We start from the raw sequence: 21,137 nt of genomic DNA, 5'->3' as shown, positions 1-21,137 counted from the left end.
TGTGACATTATGTCAGCCAACATAAGCAAACAGCTCATGTTCTGCTAAAAAAAAGAAAAGACTTTCCATTCCTGTACAGAACTTTAGTTATAAAATCTCTTTTTGAGAGGGTCACCTTGATTCACTCGGATCAGGAGCTCTGATCTCAGAGAGCACTTCCTTCTGCATGAGCCTGGTTAAAGTACATAGATTTTGAAACTGTCATAATACCAGTTTCAGAAATTTGCTGAATTGATATTAACTGAGGAATAAAGCATCATCTTTTAAATGTTACCCAATGTTAGATGTTTCAAATGTCAAGTCAGACACAAATCTACTTTTCATGTTCACAAGTACCAGGCCAGATACAAAGTTATGTAAAAGAACAATAATGTCGTTGAGTTTATCAGTACAATGTGAAACAGTGTAGCCCTGAGTTCTTCTTCAGGCACTTTACATTGGAGCTTGAGAAATGCCTCCCTGCACAGGGATATATCTTTTTGTGGTACATTTAACTTGCAGTAATTTCTGAATACCATTCAACTCAACTGTAACTAAACTAAGAAGAATACTGTGACATTTTCAAAATTAAAAAAAAAAACTACACAGGACAGAAAGGAGAACTACAGCTTCCCCTTTATTATTCATTCATATATTCAAATGTCAAGAAATAAATTGGACCAGCAAAATGATGTCTCAGACTCACACTGATGCTCCACATTTAATAAAGGTTTCTTGCAACATATATAAACAACAGTTGATAATCACTACACAGTATTTTTTGTTTCTGTGTCATAACCAGATTGTCAATATCTGAATAAACCAAAGAAACAATATATATATATATATATATATATATATATATATATACACATACACATACATATAAAAACAGAACATCACACCTCTTCTTAGAATCAACTCAGGGTAACAAGCCTCTTATATAACATAAGTGATCTTTCGCTGTGGTCCTCAATATAGCTGCTGTCCATAACACAGTTGATGCAGTAATTTATGAAAGTCCCACAATAAAAAATGAAAATTTTTGCTAGTAGGATGTAAAATGTAAATGTAGAGAATGTAAAAACCACACCTCAGGTTGTCCCATAGTCACACTTGAAAACGTAGGCACTTAATGTATGTTCATGAGCATACGGGTAGTGAGAAAGTGTGTCCCACATCAGGAAATGGTGACACCGAGTGCACTCAACTACATGTGAAGCACACCTGTAATACAGCTTCAAAGTAGTTTTCAGAGCTGAGTATAAACTACAGAAGTAGAAAGACTACAAAAGTCCATACTCAAGTAGCCATATAAGAAATATGCTGCAATTCAGTACAACTTCAAATTATGTCCTTACTATAGGTTGAAGTACTGAGTACAAGCTCACAAGAACTACACCTTTAGTCACTGGAGTTTTATTTTAAACATGCTGTTGATAAAATAAAAGTCCAGATTTGTATTGACAAACTTTAAAAGGGTGAAAAATATGACATAAAAACATATTTAGAAAAAAAGATTTCTATAATAGTGCTTAGTTACTTACTCCATGTGCTTGGAGTTAGCCTTATTTTAGCATTAAAACAAATCACAGACATTAGGAAACTTTGTTAAATGACCTCAGCTCAATTGTTCCACATTACCTACATGTCCCATTTACCTTTGACAAACTTTCACATGCTTCTTTGCATTGTTCACGGGCATTTGGAAACATATCACAAAATTGCTTTCTGTTATTGTTTGCTGTCATTGTAATAGTTTGTTCAGTTTTGTTAATTTACTGTTATTAGCAGTAAATTAATGTGATCAGCAGTGCAGCAGCTGTGTGTCCTGGCTGTGTTGGGAATAGATTGTATTTTGACTGCAGTTTGTTAAATGCTTTTATACTTCAGTTTAGTGCTTACATAGACATTCAGTTAATAATGTATTTATATCTTACTGTTTTTTACATTTACAGTAAACTACAATCTAACTCGGCAGTTGGGGTGGGGCAGGGGTAGTGAGGTCATCCCCTAATCAGAGGTGTAGCTCCTCCTGTCCATGCATTGAACTGTCCTGAGGCAAGACATTGGACTCTTTCATTGGTGCATTTGCGAATAGGTGAATGAAAAGTGCAAACACACAGTACTGTACTGTTTACCTGTAGCTCTTTACTTTGCAGCTTGTGAATATCAGGATAATAATATTGTAATATTCCAGAAATAATATGGTAGTATAGGGGTAAAACATAGTAAGCTACTGTAAAAAGCTAATTGTGGTAACCTGCTGGAAAAGTAAGTAATGAATAAGTTACAGCAAAAATACAATAAAAGGTTTAATAGTTTAACAGTGTAGGCACTGGGACACAGCCAGCATGTTTTTGCTTCCATCCTATTAACAGAGATTGTCATTATCTGAGTAAGCCATGCAAGACTTCCTTGTGGTTATCCCTGCATGTTTACCATGCACATACTGATCCTAGCTCCTGCTGGTGATTTACTGGTGCTAAGGACTAACACTGCCAGGAAATCACCTTGAAGAACAAACCAACACTTTCATTCTTATAACACAGAAGAGGATTGTGAAACATATAGAAAACTGTTCAAACTCACTTACATAAAGAAAATTACTGGGTTCCATATTGACTTTAATGACTTATGTCACTAATCTATCTTTAAACCCACCAGTCTGAAATACCATGTAATGGCAATTACAATTATGGGCTGAATATGCTGAAGTTTAGACTCTGTATAAAATTTAAATAAAAATCTAATGATTTGCAGATCATTTAAAACCTACAGTATTTATAATGTTAAGTATGAATAGAACAACATGTAAAATATTGAAACTAAGAAATTTCTTTTTTCAAATTTTCAATTAGATGCTAACAACACGTAAAAAAAAAAAAGTTGGGACATGGGTGTTTACCACTGTGTAACATCACCTCTTTATTTATCAGCACTGTAAATGTGTTTGGGAACATAGGAGACCAACTGCTATAGTCTTGAAAGGGTTTTTACCCAAAGGGACAGGATTTCAGCTGTTAAACAGTTCAGAGACTCCTTTGCTGTATTTTTCACTTTATAACTAACCAGAAGTTTTGGGTGTGTTTGGCCTGTTTATAAACAATAAAGTTTTGAAATGCACATCAGTGCATTTTTGTATCATTTTCCATGTTGTTCGAACTTTTTTGAGAAACAGGGTTGTAATCGGTGATGATTGCTCTGTTGCTGTGAAGCTGTAACAGTGGAACCACTGGATAAGCCAGTGTTGATTTCTTGTCTCTTTTTACTGTCATTTGAAGCAGACTATGTTATTTCACACAGATGGTGTGTGAGCACCCAAGGTCACACCACAGCACATACACATTTACAGTTCATGAAAGATGAATAAAGAGAAAAGATTTGATCTGACTGAAAACATTGGTAGTAAGGGACGCAGGTATGTGAGTACTTTCTGGCTGCTGTGGTTCTCATTCTCTTTACTGGAGGTTTTTAAAATTTCTTATCCAGAATCTCAGGATCCCAGAATCTCTCGCAACAGTTTCAATCTATTGCAGTATGTCTCTGTTTTTGGATGTGTCTCTTACAAATTATGTTTCTATACAACTAAACTGGAAACAGAAAATTCGTTTGGCGTAGGATAAAATTTTGGTCTGGCTATAGCATTATGAGATGTTTTCGTGGTTCCGTTTAGGCACTCAGAACCCATGGTTACCGTTAGGGGAAGACTGTGGTCTAGCTTACTCAGACACTGCACACTGTTGACCTTAAACCAAACCCACAATTTTTTCTGGCCTAAAGCCAACCACACATGGACATAATTCACGCCTGTGGTATCCACCCTGGCCACCTTCTCGCAGCTTGCTTTTGGATAATAAATGTAGTGCTTAATTTGTTTAAAAATATATATTGCAATGAAAACTAATGCATCCACTAACGTAGTTATGGTAGACAGGGTAGAATTGTGAGAACAGTGATTTATTTGACTGCACTGTGCTATAAAGTGCAATGCTAAACACAAGGAGAAATTACTGTAATTATGTGTATACAGTGTAATAGCAGTTCTATGTAAGACAGAAAACACAAAACGGTTTGTTGTGTTACATTGAGCATATGGCTTGTATGTTTTTCTAACATAGCTATCAGCACGAACAAGATTCTTTTTTTATCAGCTTTGGCTAGTTTGAAAGAAAAGATCAAAATCTGCAGTATTCAGCTTTGTGATATAACTGGTGATGTTACATTTGGCCATTTGTTGCTTTTCTTCTCATGAGGCACTTGGCAAGGTAAATGCCTATTGAGTGTTGTAAAATATTTTAAAAACTAAAGTGATGGTATTGTTTTTATGCAGTTAAACCTCACGGCACAACTAAGTATAAACTCTCAAAGAGCTCTTAGAAGTTGGAAGGATGTCCACACTGTCCACAATGTCCACACACACAAAGACATGTATGCATCTCAAAAGTCGAATATCCATAACATCCAGTTGTCCTTTATTGTCACCATGGTAACAACAGGGTTACGCTGCAAGAAATTGGGCTGAGGGTGTTTGGAGGATGTTAGGACTGATTCAGGACCTTTGCTCCAATATTATATTACCATTATTGGCATATCGTATTGACGCCACGGGTTACCTTTGGCATTGCTATTGGATGCTCCAGGAGCACCAAAAACTGTGTTAGGGCTCGACAAAACAAATTTGGGGTAAGGTTACATTCGGAGACAGCACAGGTTAGTGTCAGGGTGTGGTTAAGTTAGAAGATAAATTATAGTGATAATGGCAGACATGCAGAAGGGACTGGACCGTTTTTTGATGCCGGGAATGAGAACGGGCTGGTCACTACACTGTTTTCAGTGTTTTCCATTCTCAAAGCTCCGACACACACGTACAGCGGCCAAGTCAACAGCACCTTCTTACCTAAACTCCCTCATCCAGGTCTACAATCTTCCACTGTGCTCTGCCAAGATAGGCATCTAGTTAAACCACTGAGCTGGTTCAGCTCAATCGTCCCACAATGGTGGAACAAGATACCAAAGTCTTCATTCTCAGCAGCTTCACTCCCAATATTCAATAAACTGCTGAACAGACCAACTTTCTATGTACTTAAACTAAAAATATTTAACTCTTGTCTTTCTTTTCCTATTTTCCCTATCCTGCACTCTGCTTTTAACATCTACTTTTTGAATTCAATTTTTGACTGCTTTGTACCTCCCTTGGTAGTCACTTCAGATAAAAGGTGTCCGACAAATAACTAAATGTAACTGTATTAGATTAGGCTGTTTAATTGTTTTTATTTTTAAATCATTTTTAGTCTTTTTTCTTTTGTTTTTTTTTAACACAGCAAAATGTTTTTGTTTAGCTGCAAAAGCCACATATATAATGTGTTTTTTATAGTAATATCAGCAAGTTGTGGGTACAAGTCAGAGTTATTGGGTGTGAGAATACATTTCACCAATAATTGATTAAATATGCTAGTTGATTTGCCACTTTCACTTTAATTAACCACTTTATCCCTCTAAAGACTTTGTCCAGCACTGCTGAGAATGCTGACATGCACATGTGAAGAACAAACATCTACCCATAGTAACTGTTGGCTGTTGGCTGAGGGAATGTGACACACTTGTGCTCCTATTTCAGCACAATCCCTCACTCTCCCACTGCCTTGACAGGCCTCATCAACTAAAAGGCAGGTCTGGGGTTGGCATTTAATCTCAGTGACCCCTCTGCCACTGCACACGATGCAAGTACCACAGCAGCTGTATCATCTTTAGATAAGAGAGAAGAATTGATGGGCAACCTAGAAGTGTCCTGGTTGTGTGTGTGTGTGTGTGTGTGTTGATGAGTAGGTGTGCGGTCTAGCACTGCCATCCTCCTACTATCATCCAATTCCCAGTTTCCCACTTGGCACTTTTTCTTTTCACATAAGGTGTAGACAGAGGTTTGAAGAGTTTGTCACTGCAAATGATTGTACATATGCTTTGTCCAGTTGTCACTGTGCAACTGATTAACTTGGAGCAGCAAAACCAATTCAGAATGCCAGTCAAGCCATGTGGAAAAAAAAAAAAAGATTCTATGACTTTGACCTTGATTTAAAAGTTGGTCATTGTTGCAGTTCTGAAGCTGATGCCACCTATATTTTATTGTGCTTGCATCAACTTAAAGTCAATAAGAGCCATAACAGGCTGGGACAGATCCTGCAGATCGTGCTATTGCATTTAGTTAAAGTGGAACATGGGTTAGTTTTTTTATACTTTGCTTTATATATGGTATGATCAACGGCTTTCAGCTTGTCCCCTCAGTGGTCGCCATAGCGGAAAATGTTCCGCACGTTGATTTGATATGGGTTTTTACGCCGGCTGCCCTTCCTGCCACAACCCTCCCTTTTTTTTCTGGGCTTAGGATCGGGATCAAAGTGGTCCTTGGTGGCTGGGTGGGGCCACACCTGGTGTTGTGGGATTCGAACCCAATGCTCCACCACTGGGCCACCAGGCCCCTTGAGGCTTTATATATGGTATGAGTTAAGAAAAATATTATATTCCATTCAGCTGCAGTTTTGCCTTCTTTTCCTTCATCTTGCATTTTCTCTTTGAGCAGTTCCTGCATATGTTTCATTTCCAGACTGTTTGACTCTCCGTGCCTGACTAAGCAAAGGTGACCTTATGAGTCTACCCATGCTGATGTTACATCAGCTAACAGTAAACACAGCAGCACTTTCTGTGAAGTATTACACTTAGAATTGGATCAAGAGGCAGTTGAGGTCTATTTATCTTGCTTTGTTTTGGTGGCACATTGCATTTAGAGTTCATAATTTTTACTGGGCAGCAGGTTTCAGGGACTCTGAACTGGTCTTCAGTGTGCTGTTGTAGGAGATAAACAATCAAATAAATCATGTGGCAGGAAGGCATTAATAGCACACAACGTGTTATGTGAATTGCAGTCAAGGTCAAAAACAGCAGACTGTACAGGCATTGAGGTTGTATTATATCAGTGAAGTAAAAGCTGTTCTAAATACTGGTTATTATACTGAAATACTGAAATGATGGTAGCTTTTTTTTTTTTACCAGCCATAGTAATAAAATGCTTTGTTGTACAAAATAAAGGCATAATTTAAAGTATTTATTAATATGTTTGTCAACAACAGAAGAGTGACACTCTGATTTTGCAGCACAGCTCCTACAGTTTTATTCACATGCTTTAAAATACTATTTTCCTCTTGAGTATGCATGAAAACCCTCGGCCCTAAAAGTCACTACGTTTAGGTGGCCATGAGGCTTGCATATTTTTTTGGTTAATGTATTGTTAGTCACAGTAAGCTCCTTCTTTCCATTTCCGTAGGAGAGCTCGTAGAGGCCTGATTTTGTCAACAAAAAGAATATAACCACATTATAATTAGATGTGTGCACCTTCCCGCCTTAAGCTGACACTTTTATAAAGCATTATTGAAAAAAACTCCATAGAGCAGCAAAAACGTGTTTATTAAAGTGCCTGTACTCAAGGGAAGCAAAGTGTGTGTATGTCTGTGTGTGTGTGTGTGTGTGTGTGTGTGTATGTGTGTGTGTGTGCGCGTGTAGAGGGAAGCTCTTTAAAACAGCTGTGTGTCTCGCCATTGAATGAAAATGCTGAAATGAATAAACAAACAAGCCCACACCATTGCCATTAATAATTACTGAGCTGCTCCTCAGCTCTCCTGATTATTAAGACAGTCAAGATAAAGTGCTTTGTTCAGTTTGTGCATTTATGTCCGATATTGCTTTGACCCGTGTGAATCAGTGAGTGCCTCTCCCGAAGACAGATTTTTTTTTAAACCTTGCTCTGGGTGACCATAGTTGTTAACATGGATATGTTGCTGAATGATACATGTTTTCAAATATACTTCCTGTCCCCACACAGCTCTCCTATGGAAACATAGAACAAAATATGTTGCTTGTGAAAATGCTGCTTCCTCTACAGTGAGGTGTAAATGCAATATGTTCTTTTTTCCTTCACAGCGGGGTGGGGGTGAAAGTAGAAGGGTTTCTGGGGCTGATAGCTGAGGATGTGTCACTGCAAAAGTGCACTTCACATGCCTCGCAGTCAGGAAGCCATTGCTAAGGGGTGATGAAGACAGCTTTACCAGCATCAATCTCTTTATTACAAAGTAATGGTCACTTCCACTCAGGGATGTCTAACACCTAAGGGCCACTTTGGTATTGATTGCTTGAGCCCACCGTGATTACGATCTTGGCAAATGCTCACTCTTGGTGAGTATCAGGGATGAAGGGGGTGGAGCAGAGCGCGAGCCTCTGGGTGCGATTGCCCTCTGATTCAGTGCCAGTTGGAAACCTCTCCCAGACCACAACCAGCCCTCTCCACAGCCACTCAACCACAGTGGCTCTCTCACAGCTGCTATCACCACTGTTTGTTCACTCTTAATTATTGTTTTTCTCTAAGAGCACAAGCCCCAAGTCAAGTGCTTTGTGTCTACACATCTGCAAGTGCTCCAGCGCAATTACTTAGACATGCAATCACTTGCATACAATTGGGAAATCTCACAAAAACACATTGTCTTATTTTATGTTATTTTATTCACTAGGCTCTCTTGAGATCCAATTATTCTTTGAGCTTAATTTCAAACTGGGAGAAGATGTGATTAATGTTTGAACACTTTATCACACATTTGAAATCACCAAGGTTTTCCAGTCATATTGCCATTTCATGACATGTAGTAGGTCAGACTTCCTTGACTGAGATGCTCTTTCCAGTCTGTGAGGTGATATCATTAATGCCAGTGACTACGACCTCATTACCTGAGCTTCCCTTGTGGACAAAAAGAGTCTTAAAGATGGAGGATTACCATCTGGAAGTCATCAGGAGTGATCACAGTGCAGAGCAGCAGAGAGAACCATTTAACTTGCTGTCCAGAGAAACAGTGTGATCCATTTCATGCACATCTGGCCTGTGGCTCACAACTAAAGTGTAAATTACACTGTGTAAGATACTGCAGCTGGTCAGGTGCTGTTTGTTGTCATGTGAGGCTGTATCAAATTTGTCCCTGTCATTTTCTTAGCATCAACCTGTTCTGCTTGTAAAAATGTATTCCTAGACAAGCTACCAACTTCTTCTGTACTATTTGTTGTCAAGACAACCTATGACATTATCATCGATGGGGCAGTCAGCTCCTTTAGTTTTCTGTTAGAACATGATATTTGGAAAGATTGCAAACCACTTCTTATAAATGCAGCTGCTTAATCTGTGAACCACGGTTGTGATACAAAAAGGACATAGGAAATAAAGAGGACTCTTGTGATGTAGACCTCTAATGAAAGGTTTGCAGAATAAAGGGTGGGGCAACCCTGCTGTTTGGAGCATAAGTAGCATTATAAAATATAATACAGTACCTACATCGCAAATATCTGCAATATTGTTAAGAACTACATTTAAAGGTAGATAGAAGAGGGATCGAAATACAGATAATATTTAATAATTTATTCATAGTATTTTTCTTAATATTTAGGTTTATTTATTCCTGTATTTTGTTCATGTTCACTGCACATGGTGAAGGTCACAAAAAGATTTATATAATATAAAAGTGTGACAAGATAAGTTACTCTTTTAAAAGAACAAGCCATGCCAGGCTACCACCTTTGTCCACCTTTGTCCTAGACTGACTCTTATGTAACTTGCATTTGGTACAGAAATGTAGCACAAATGTAGCAAGATTTGGATTTAATATAATAATCTTTACTCAAGGTCAGCTTATTAGTTTTGTGCAGATATAGCTCGCTCATTTTCCATGGAGATGACTCAGCAGTCAACACCAGACCAAAAAAATTATCGGTAAACCAACATCCCAACATGGACTGAAAAGGGTCAATTCATTGACAAAGGGGTCAATGGACAGCTGGAGAAGGAACTTCGAACATGCTCACATGATGACAACTGAGTTAATTCCACAACGACTAAACAAATTCTATTTGCTAATGGAGACTATGGGATGGTTTTGTAAACACCAAGCTAAATTTTATTTGATCAAACTTTGTCCAAGATGTAAGATGAACTTTCGCAGTTACATGAACCTTGGTGCCACTTAGGGAAACTTGCAAGATAAGCAATTAGTTTTGTTCGCCTTTGTTGACATAAGGGTAGAAATTTGTCTCCTCGGACAAAGCCCTGTCGCAAGGACCATTTTCAGGAAAATAAATTTTAAAAGATTACATTCAAAATCACAAAAATAAAGAAAAGGAAAAAAAAACATTTAGAAGCTCCAAGATTGTCTTTGAGTTAGGGAGACGCTACAAACAGCATTGACTCATCTATTAGTCGTTTGACCTATGTGACGTAAATGATGACGGATTTTGTGCTTTCACCATCTTACTAAGAAGCTTGTGCTTAAAGTGACCCCAAACAAGTGTTTGTCTGTCATTCGTGTGTCACTGTGGTTGTTGTTTACAGCCTAATATTTTAACCTCAGCTTTCACAGAAGAAAACGTTTTTTGTTTTTTTTGTTTTTTGTAAATTTAGTCCACATACTTAGAAAAAGGTTAAGGATTTGATGCACAACAGCCCCCAGGTATTGAATGGAGGTTGCTTACTCCAACACCTGGTTGTTAATCAACACAGCCTTGAACAGAGGGTTCAGCAATATGGTCTTGTTGCCATCTTTTTATGTATCTTTTGTTTTAGAAATGTGACAACAACTGCTGTCAAAATTCAGTTACATGGTCTAAATTCATGTAATTCATTCAGAGCATTCCCACCTAATGCCATGTTGCCAATATTTTCATTATTTCCCTCTTTGCGTAGATGATGTGATAAAATGCAGCCTTGAGGGATACAGTTAAGATAAAAACCATTTACTCTGTTGGGGGTTACACACAAATTCTCTTGCATGTTATCTTGCACAGTCTCTCAGTCTGTCCCAATGTGTCGTGATTGTGTAAGAGTCAGGCAAGCATCTTTAACTACTACTGAATACTGTCTCCATGCTTTTGCTGAGAACAGGGGTGAAGGTGCAGGGCTGGTGGGAATTCATATCCTTAACATTAACGTTTTTTTTTTGGAATGGTGATAATTGTTGAACTTGTCCAGTTTGATGGGATTGAACTATTGTCCCTAAACAGCTGGTCCTGAAGATGTCTGAGCTTGGATCTTCTTTAGAGCAGGTACCATTTTATTCATTTCATTCATATTTGTGAGAATACAAATTGCCACATCCATTCTGGTGTGGTAATTTAATTAGATATTAGAAATATTAGAAATAAGCATTAGAAAAGTGAATTAAATTCACTGCAAATCTAGTGGGGTTAATCCACTGCAGGCTGTGGACATGTTTGTTGTAATAACCACCACAGCTATGAACCACCTGCTGTACATGCTAGTAGGCTCAGTATGTCATAATCAGTTTATGTCCTTTGCCTGTACTGGTTTTTCTTTGTTCAAAATCCCATGTTTTGAAAGCCACTTACGTATCCACCCTGACCATCTCCCTAAAAAGTCAATTTCATGTACTTATCTTTTTATGTTTTTTAGCCAATTTCTGTGCATTATTTGACAGTGGACAGTATAGAGACAGGAAATCAGGTCAGAATCCTCAATGTTCCAATTTGCATGCTTTATTTCAGAGTCTAAGTCTTTATTCAATCAAATACATTCTAGAAATCCCTTTTAAAAACAATACCTTCTTTTTAATTACATCTTTAATCATTGAGTTCCTAATTCACTAATTGTGGTTAGGAAATAAGCTTAAAGTTTGTCTTGCAAATATGAATTGATTGAGTAAGTAAATCAGTAAGAAAATCTAGATCATTATTGCAGCCTTAGAAAAATCTCTAGCCTCTATACACTTTTGGAGCTGTTCATTATTGTAGCATTATCACTCCACAGGTTGTGCTTTGTATGTTATGAGTTTTTAACTTAATCATCTCTGACCATTGTAACCCCTGTATTGCAGGGTTGTTTACTGTTCTATAGTGAGATTGGAATGATATTAGTCTGAAATATATCCAAAAAATGAATGCAATTTTAAAAAGACCAGCTTCAACGGTTATCTTGTTTAATTATGAAAAAACTATTTTAGAATAAAGCTCTGAACATCCACTAATGCCAATTTTACTTTGGAATCTATGTGTTTCTTTCTGTCATAGATTGGTGACCATTCTGCTATTTTACTGTTATTTTTTTATTGTTATTTATTTATATATTTGTTTATTTTATAAGCAGCTGATTGTTTATTCACCATTCCTACTGTAGAGACAAATGCTAGTGTGGTTACTCTGATGATTAGTATTCCGGTTCTAAAGAGGTGATGAGCAACAACATTTCTCTGTCAGCCATTGTCACAAATGCTCTTCATGTCAATCATTCATCTCAACTTAATTTCAGAATGTGTGCTTATGAGCCTGTGCTGATTTGGCTTTACATTGATACACTCCTTTACACTGGGTCAGGCCAGGAATCTGTCCAGTCAACTCCAGTTTAATCGCTGGAGGTGAAGTAAATGGTAAATGGTAAATGGTCTGCACTTAAACAGCACTTTTGTACCTACTGGCACTCAAAGCGCCTCACACTGCTTCTTATTCACCCATTCACACTCTAAATCACACACACTCATACGCCGCTGGGGGACCTGCTATGCAGCTGGCCAACACTCACCGGGAGAAACTAAGTTGGGGTTCAGTGTCCCTCTCAAAGACACTTTGACATGTGACCGGAGGAGCTGGGGATTTAACCAACAACTGTGAGGTTGGTGAACAAAACCTGCCCTGTGTTTTGCTCACTGACATCTTGATATTTTTTTGAAGGAGAAGAAGCTTTTCGCTGTGGTCCTCAGATTTAAACTACCCAATTAGACCTAGTGATTACCATTAGTTTAGCATCATTATCTAGTAGATGGGATGTTGATTTCAGTCCTGCTGTTTTCCTCTCATTGTGGCTTTTATTTAGTTCATTGTTTTTGGACAATTCTTATTCCATACGTATCATAGTTTTCTTATAGAAGAAGCTGAATGCTGCTGATTAGCTTTGTTGATTTGTGCTTTTGTGGGTTTCAAGTACTTTGTCCAAAGTCATGCATGTTAGATCAATTGGTGACTCTAAATTGCCCATAGGTGTGAATGATTATCTGTCTATGTATGTCTCTCTTTGTTGGCCCTGAGACAAACTGTAGACCTGTCCAGGGGTGGACCCTACCTCTCACCCAATGACAGCTGGGATAGGGTTCAGCCCCCCACAAATGGTCTGCACTTATATAGGGCTTTTCTACCTATTGGCACTCAAAGCACTTTACACTGCTTCTTATTCACCCATTCACACTCACAATCACACACACTCTCATATACTGATAGGGAGTGACTAAGTTGGGGTTCAGTGACTTGCTCAAGGACACTTCGACATGTGACTGGAGGAGCCAGGGATTTAACCAACAACTGTGAGATTGGTGGACAACCACTGTACCTTCCTGCGCCACAGTCGCAATCTAAACACGATAAGCAGTTACATATGATGGATGCATGGAATATTTCATTGAGGTCAAAAAACGTTTGAAAAAGTCCACATATCCTTGGGGTTAGATATTAGAACATGCAACAAACAGTTCCCCGTTTACATATCCAGCAGACCCAGGGCAACATTAGCATTCATTTAGAGTTCTGCCAATGCCATGAATTCCCTCTTCAGCTCTGGTTTGGTCTCCATCAAGCTCTGATGAAAATAATAAACTAAAAAATCTGTCTTTTATTCAGATAAATTCAACACAAAGCTCAGCAGCAGTCTTTGTGTCTGTCTGTGCAGTTTTGCAGTTGATTATTTTTCTAGAAAAGACCCATGGTACAGTAAATGCCATTTAAGTAAATAAAATCAGTTCTCCAGGGTCCTAAGGATGCTCATGTGATATACTTGTGTATAAAAAAACACAACGGTCATACGCCACCGTCCCATTCTATCTCTGGCTGCCATACTCCTCAGAAAAGTCCATGATAAGCCTCTTCATCATTCAGCACAGCCAAGGAAGCAGCTCAGCACGCACCAATATGTTTTAGAATCCTTTATTGTTATTATGAAATTTATTTAGCAATTTGTATGTAGGCTAATGCCATAGTCATAGTCACAGACTCTGCTCTATGATTGTTTGATCTGTGACATTAAAGCAAATAGGATCAAATATGTTGATTAAAGATTTAAGGAAAGCCATGAGAAAATCTTGCAAGAACCTATACAGAGCAGATACAAGATCTGTTTTTTAGGCAATTACTCCTACATATGTTAACCTCACCTGACCCTGTTTTGGAAATTTAAGCCTTGTTTAATATGATTGCCTAATATCACAACCTTGACGTTACAAGCAAAAATACAAAAAAATAAACATTATATGTCCATGTTACCTTGAAATATATCTGTGCTTCAGCTAGTAATGTGCTTAAAATCAAAACCTTTAGCTAAAAAATGATAAGCTTATAACTATATAATACTTATAACTGCAAATAGGAAATTTCAAATTTGTATTTATTTCTTTATCAGTTCAGGCAACCCCACATTCAGAGCTCCATCCAAATTAAAATTCCAGCTCATCACTTTCTGTGGGCAAGCGCAGCTTACTAGAAAGTCTTATTACAAACTAATAACATTGATAAATGAGGGAGAAAAACAGCATATTATATAATAACATAGCTATAAAAAGAAAGCTGTAGCTGCCTATTTGAAGCAGTGATAGGTGATAGGATTGGTTGAAGATGTCTTGGGTGGACTTAGCCAATGAGTTTGGGCAACTTTTTCTCATAAAAATGTCTCTGTAGAACTAAACTGATCCCACAAATCTGTGTCATAGGAAGCGTAATTGCAACATATTGTCATGTTAACATAAAAGGGATGACAATTAAAATAAATGGCAAATCACAAATATATTGCATATCATCAAAATATTCACAGGTAATGTTTATTTATTTATTTTTGCTATTATTTATAAAACAGGTTATTTATAATTTTATAAATAATGTATTTTTTTTAACTTTATTTTAAACATTTATTCTTATGTATTTATTTATTGCCAAAATATTCAATTCTGCAGTTTAACATCTATACTGAGCTGACTACTACCTCCCAAACCATGATTGGAAAAAAAATCCTAATTTTGTGCACAATGACATTTGCGGTGATGACCATATTGATGGATGAAAGGAAAGCTAGCAGAATCATTTTAGTTGTAGGTTATTTTGAAAATGGTCAATAGTGACTAATTTCTCTAGATTGACTTATTAAATTAACAACAACAGCAGTCTAATGTTGCATGACATAGGTCCTCCTGCTGATGTGCCTCTGTCTATGGTGTTGGTGTCTCGCTGCAGCTGTTGCTCTTCTCTACTAATCGTCTTTATCATTTGGATTTAATGAACAAGAAGAATGTGAATGAATGAATAGTTTTGTGCTTCCTCTTATTAAGAAGAACAACCTTTATTGTCATTGAGTACCTAAACATACTGCACATATATTTACAATGACATTTTTCTCTGCATTTACCTACCAGAGGAGAGCCAGTGTCTCGCGGAGGGACATACCTGGTGGGTATACTGGAATTTGATCCTGGTGATGTCTGCATCCCATCCTGCTGCTCTAACCATTGAGCTACAGGGTCGGAAAAATAAATGAAAACAGTTTTCCTATTGAAAAAAATTATACACTCTGTAGATTAGTTGCACAAGAACATTATTTTTAGTAGTAGCAGTGTTGCTGCAGATACAGTAACATGCAAGAAGTTATTGACTTATCACTGATCCAAATGGGGAAAGTGAGTGAGTGACTAAATAGATGACAGCACAGGGGGCTGTGTGTCCCTCATTCATTTTTTTGACAACTTCAATCAGCTGAGATGGAGAAGTGTGCAGAGCAGTGGCATTTATAGTCTGCGATGGAGGTGAAGCCTCGATTATGAGCTGCAGCGCTCGGAGCAAGTCAAGTGACATGACTGCATGGCTTTCTGGGAATGTGCTGCCTGGAGGCTCGTTGTTCTGGATGGTGACATCTCATTCTCTCCCTTTCAAGATCTGGACTATAAAATAGCTCAGATACTGTCAAGCCTGAAGCATACCCACTTCCTCTTGCCTTAGAACACAGAGCTGGCAGGAAGCAATCTGATAGGTATAGTATGCATAATATTCATATAATATTGTCGTAATGTAAATATAACATGTTTTGACAGTCTTGAGATAAAGACTCAAAACTGCAAATGGACAAAGTTTGTCACTGTACTTTGAAGTCTGGGGCACTGGGTTCCATTCAGGAAAGAATCCAGGTTGTCATGTTCTGATCCATTATGGATTTTGACACTTACTGACTAGGCAGTACTTCTTCAGATACAGATGACTAACTGGCACATTGGGATTCACACCAATTAAAACTTATTATCAATCCCTCAACACGGACACTAGGAGAACTGGACATACAGGAGATAATTTCAGATTGGAATGATGTCCAGAAAGGTGAAAATGTGCAAGTCATAAAAATGGTGCAGCATAAAAAAAGTCAAATTTTATATTCACCATTAAAATGATTTCAAGTGCAGCTGCTGTGATTGACATTTGTATGACTTCATTACCTGCACTCCACAGTGTGACAAATTGAGGTAAAAGTGCTGAGAAGCAAAATATTGGCTATAGAAAAGAACTGGTGAATACTGTGATTAAATGAGTGAGAGCTGCAGCAGTTGTGAGCACAGAACTGAATAATTGCATGACTTTCTTTTCTCATCAGGGTAGTCATATGTCATACTATGAAAAGGAATAAAAGACTGCTATGGGGCTGCAGTAATTAGGCTAAACCTAGCAAGCATACATTTTAGTGATTGTCTCTACCCATATTTTATTCCATCAGACATGGGATTATGGATCAACAACACAAACGGCACATATTTCGACGATACAGTGCATAAAAACCCTTGGTATTGAAGTTCTAATACGAGGTGCACTGGATAACAAGATGGGAAAACACAGCTTTTAGAGACATTACGACAGCATAGCTTAAGTGCAGTAAAACATGTTTCTTTCTAACAACAGTTACTGTCATATTGGATGAATTGAGTTTACTTATTGGCGATACTTTGAGACAATAGATTGGTACCAAAATGACCTCTTAGTCTCAGAAAAATGCAGCAGCTTGGTCCATTGTGCATGCATTGGAACAAGCGTGCGGTGAAAACAAACTTCCAGAGTTCAAACTAGTATCAGTTGCTTGGGCAGCACTTTGATATCTTGTGAAAACATGGTCTCTGACTGGACTAAGCTGTTAGTTAAGCTGTCAGTTAAATGACACCCAGTACCCATCATGTTAGTGAAAACAAAGACAAACAAATTATATTAAAAGAGTTCAACAGTTTAAAATCTTGCAGGTATTTTCTGATCCTGAAACACCTATTTAAAAATAAAATTAAAAGAGACTAAACAATAATGCAATATGATGAAGTCTAATCAGCTTTTTAGAGGCAGTATGAGCAATACTCTGCAAAGTTTATAACAGCTTTTGTTAGTTCATGACAGATTTCTGTTCTTTTGTTCTGTTGTCACTGAATTGCAGTGCGCCAGATGCCACCAATTTTCTGACATTTGAATTGAAAAGTAATGAGGTTCAAGCTTCAAGGTCTCTTTTTTCCCAAACACATGCCTGCAACAGACATGGCGGTGATTAGTGGCAATGGAATGCTCGAGCTTAAAGCTCTAAAAACAGTGCAAATGTTAGTAATAACAAAGTAGAAAAGTAATACGACTTGAATATGATTCAGTTTCGGAAATGTTTACTTTTGAACATCACATTTTGAATACGGAGCTTCTAACAAACTATTTTCAATCGTTGGTAACAACAGTTTTTCTTAAGCAAAACTATAACCACCAACCTCCATGCAGTTTTGCAAACTATTTGTGACAAACGCTTTTTATTGCCAGGTGTGATTGAAATTAGCCACTGTTTGCCTTCCGGCTAGTGCAGTTAGTTGTGGATTAAAGTAGCATTATGGCAATGTATGGTGTGAGACAAAAATATCCTATATCCAGATTGTGACTCACTGTCTTAAAATAGTCTGTTCAGTCCACCTGCAGCTTTAAGAACCATGTATTGCAGTATCTTTCTCTTTTTTATGTTCAATTCACTGCAATTTGCTATGCAGGTTTGTAGTGGATTACAAAATGCACTACAATTTGCTGTGTAGGCTGGTTACTAAGCTGAGAAAATGTTTAATTAAAGACATCACCATACTTCTCTCATCCAATTCCCACAAGCGAGGTGCTACCTGATGTTTGTTTTTAGAAGGGAAAGATGATACTTTACTTAAGTTAGCCCATACTCATTCCCAAGGTGTCAAAAAAAAGACCCTGTGTCCAGTCCTTTTGCGTAACATGCTTCTGCTAAGGGTGCCAATTTGTGTCTGTGATTGCTGCCCAGAGCTCTCAGTGTAGTACAATGGAAACCCAGATGCTTTAGTTTCTAAAGCCTAAAGCAATGATGTGTAGTAAGGAGGTGGATGGGGTGGTGGATGTTACAACAAGACACAGGACTTTCCACAAAGTAGACCGGGGTTTGACTCTAGTGTCAAATGTTGTGCCCTTGTCTTGTAACCCAACCTTACCCTGAAGTTTTTGGGCCTAACACTAACCTATGTTGTCTCTTTATGTAATGGAAGTTGTTTTCCTTAACCCTAACGCATTTTTCTGTGTTCGTAAACTTTCTCCCATGGCATCAAATAGTGGCGCTCCTGAAGCGTTCAATTCAGACAACAAAGTCAGCAGTCCACTGATATTTCGAAGACTTGCTGTCAGTTGAAACATTGTGTCACACTCTTTTTGGGCCACGCAACGGTAATCGCATTGTGTGATTGTTAGCAGAAAGTAGTATACCTGAAATGCACACTACTTTTAACCATACTACTACTTTGAACCATATAGAGGATAGATCAAAATTCGGACACTACTACGAAATGGGAACAAGCTATAAAGTGAGAAGGGGATGATTTCGAAGTGTACCTACTGTATGGCGTCATGTCAAAAGATGCAAAAAAGCAACGCAATTTAATGTCTTGGATCAGATGAGCACTGTGTGTGTATGTAAAATATGATACCATATAAGCATTTACCACTTAAAAAATATTAAGAAGCTAAAGATTTTATATCCACTTATATAAAATGTCCCTTTTTAAATTGCATTTTGTATCAGGAATCTGAATGTGTAAAGAGTGTAGTTTTCTAGTGGTCACTTACTTGTGGTAACAAGTAACAACAGTTGTAATACAATATGTATTATGCAGAATGAGTCACTTCACATAAGGGTATATTAATGTATTATTGATGCAAAAATTTGTTCACCACATTAATGTATGTTTTTAGCCATCTTATATGCTGTTTTAATAATCAAATGTTTTGCATATTATAATTATATTTTAAATTATTTACTTAATTACTGCTGGGCAGTTTGTGAAGGTTGATTGCACTGTATTTTTTTTATCAATGAGATTTCAGAAATGATCTAATAATAAAAAAGGGGTAAAGTTGGAGTACGAAGTAGCAGTACGTAGAAATCAATTACTAACTTAAAGAAATGTACAGGAAGTTAAGTACAGAAGCTAAGGACAGAGATGTACTTAATCTCATTAGTTCTCATTAGTACTTAGTTTGCAATCCTGCTAATTTTTTTTTAATAAAAACTTTTCATTTTTTAAAAATACTCATATTTTTATGGCTTACATTATGAACTGTAGATGACCTGTTATGTTCTCAGAGGTTGTTAAAATGTAATCACTAATCAGTGTAATCAAGCATTGATTGCAAGAGAGCCAGAGACTCCCTGACGCACCACGCACACAGCACACGCCCAAGCGGTGCAGTGTAAAAGGCTGTACATGACTCCATACTAAATCTGTAAATATTAAGCATACTGTGTAAACGCTCAATATTTAACCAAGGTTTCAACATGTTCATGCCTCATGGTAGCAACTGCTTTTGTGTTGCAAATGGAATAACTTAAGACCGAATTTTTTACAAGCAGTATCGTCCTCAACAAAAGCCATGTGCTGTAAAGCCTCAGACTGAGCTGTGCCATCAAGAAGCTTGCTGGGTAATGCTGGACTGCTAAAAGGATGGACAGTGTCTCATGACAGGCCTGTTAACAGCTGCTGTCTGACTTGTCATAGTAGGAAACAAGGGGATATGAATGACATTAAGAATGTTCCATTCAGGTGTTCCAGGAGGCTGTGTGACAGTGAGTCAGCATGAACAATACCAGAACTGTAGAAGCAAAATGGAGTTAAGACAATATGCATTTTATTCCGTACACCTATCCTGTCTGAGCACCTCCCATCAAAACAGCTTTAATTTTTTTTTCTTTTTTAAAGCTTACTAGCTGGTGACAGCCTTTAAAAGAACAGAACCTGAACCTGGGAAATGGACGATGTTAACGTGTAGTGTAACAACAGCACATTCAGAACAGATTCAGGCAGTTAAGTCCCTGATACATTAAAAAAAAAAACCAAACACTTTGACTCAGACAGTTCGGCACACAGTAGAGTCAGCATGCTGTATTTACAGGTACATGATTTGGGATAGTGTGATTTAAGATGTACAGGCCACCGTACGGGTCATATGTTGTTCATATGGTCACATAAGAGTTTATGAATTTAACTTTCAGTTGTAAAAGAACTGATGTGTGATTTCTTTCATTAGCCCTACTGTAAGAAGTCACGCTACAGGTTTAACATAATTCCATACTGAATCAGTCTTTGTCCTTTTGTCACTGGGAAGTTTATTCTTGTCTTTGTTTTTCTAATTCTGTATTAACGAGTCTTTTTAGGATTTGCAGCCTTTTTTGGGTATTTTTATGGCCTGACATGCCACATTTCCTGACAACTTCAAAACAAAAAGTGTGTGATGCTCTTAGACATTATTATGCTATGAATTTTTTGGAGCTGCAGTGAAAACACGCTTGCACACACACAGAGTCGTGTGAATAGGCAAACATACTTCTAATAATCTTGACGTTACCCATACTTATTTATTCTAACATATCCCGGTGGTCCCTTCTGCATTTCCAGTAGATCTGAATGTACAGAAACAGCTTCTGTCACTTTTGCAATTCTGCAGATGTGTTTGTCAGTCAGTGGCTTTGGTTTGTGTTTCACCCCATAATACAAGAAAGTAACGGTCCATGGCCTCAGCTGCAGCTGTTTATA

General features: G+C 37.6%; 1 protein-coding gene across 2 annotated transcripts in view; it reads left to right on the top strand.

Moving 5' to 3' along the window:
- Nucleotides 1-21,137, top strand: part of ntm (neurotrimin) — a 438,896-nt gene that overhangs the window by 271,356 nt on the left and 146,403 nt on the right. The gene's annotated exons all lie outside the window — the stretch shown is intronic.

Source organism: Channa argus, chromosome 24 (assembly GCF_033026475.1).
Source record: "Channa argus isolate prfri chromosome 24, Channa argus male v1.0, whole genome shotgun sequence".
NCBI classification, from domain to species: domain Eukaryota; kingdom Metazoa; phylum Chordata; class Actinopteri; order Anabantiformes; family Channidae; genus Channa; species Channa argus.
Note: the sequence above shows the minus strand (reverse complement) of the source record. Positions and strands in the feature narration are given on the sequence as shown.